This window comes from Arachis ipaensis, chromosome B2 (assembly GCF_059453495.1).
Source record: "Arachis ipaensis isolate K30076 ecotype BB chromosome B2, ASM5945349v1, whole genome shotgun sequence".
In the NCBI taxonomy this organism is placed as follows: Eukaryota; Viridiplantae; Streptophyta; class Magnoliopsida; order Fabales; family Fabaceae; genus Arachis; species Arachis ipaensis.
In genome coordinates, this window is record NC_142437.1 from 77,533,796 (window position 1) to 77,534,960 (window position 1,165).

Sequence of the window (1,165 nt, forward strand, 5' to 3'; positions counted from 1 at the left end):
GTTTACTATTGTTAAACCTATTTCTTCCACCATTATTAAAGTCTTGTTGAGGCCTTTGTTGATCCTTCCAAGAAAGATTTGGGTGATTTCTCCATGAGGGGTTATAGGTGTTTCCATAAGGTTCACCCATGTAATTCACCTCTGCTATTGCAGGATTTTCAGGATCATAAGCTTTTTCTTCAGAAGATGCTTCTTGAGTACTGTTGGATGCAGCTTGCATTCCATTCAGACTCTGAGAAATCATATTGACTTGCTAAGTCAATATTTTATTCTGAGCCAGTATGGCATTCAGAGTATCAATTTCAAGAACTCCCTTCTTCATAGGCGTCCCATTACTCACAGGATTCCTCTCAGAAGTGTACATGAACTGGTTATTAGCAACCATGTCAATGAGTTCTTGAGCTTCTGCAGGCGTTTAAGTGAATGGATCCACCTGCAGAGGTATCCAATGACATTTTAGCCAATTCAGATAGACCATCATAGAATATATCCAGGATGGTCCATTCTGAAAGCATGTCAGAAGGACACTTTTTGGTCAGTTCTTTGTATCTCTCCCAAGCTTCATAGAGGGATTCACCTTCTTTCTGTCTGAAGGTCTGAACATCCACTCTAAGCTTACTCAGCTTTTGAGGAGGAAAGAACTTGGCTAAGAAAGCCTTGACCAGCTTATCCCAAGAGTTCAGGCTATCCTTAGGTTGAGAGTCCAACCATATTCTAGCTCTGTCTCTCACAGCAAAAGGGAAAAGCACGAGCATGTAGACTTCAGGATCTACTCCATTAGTCTTAATAGTATCATATATCTGCAAGAATTCAGTTAAGAACTGAAAAGGATCTTCAGATGGAAGTCCATGAAACTTGCAGTTCTGCTGCATCAGAGAAACTAATTGAGGTTTAAGCTCAAAATTGTTTGCTCTAATGGCAGGAATGGAGATGCTTCTTCCATGTAAATTAGAATTAGGTGCAGTAAAGTCACCAAGCATCCTCCTTGCATTATTATTATTTTCGGCTGCCATCTCCTCTTCTTGTTCGAAAATTTCTGAAAGGTGCTTGCTGGATTGTTGTAATTTAGCTTCTCTTAGTTTCCTCTTCAGAGTCCTTTCAGGTTCTGGATCTGCTTCAACAAGAATGTTCTTGTCCTTGCTCCTGCTCATATGAAAAAGAGGGA

General features: G+C 40.2%; 1 non-coding gene across 1 annotated transcript; it reads left to right on the plus strand.

Moving 5' to 3' along the window:
• Positions 1–509: 509 nt before the first annotated feature.
• On the plus strand, positions 510–617 carry LOC148574483 (small nucleolar RNA R71). The gene has a single exon (XR_015906741.1). It is a non-coding gene; the product is annotated as a small nucleolar RNA R71 (small nucleolar RNA).
• The last annotated feature ends 548 nt before the right edge of the window (positions 618–1,165 follow it).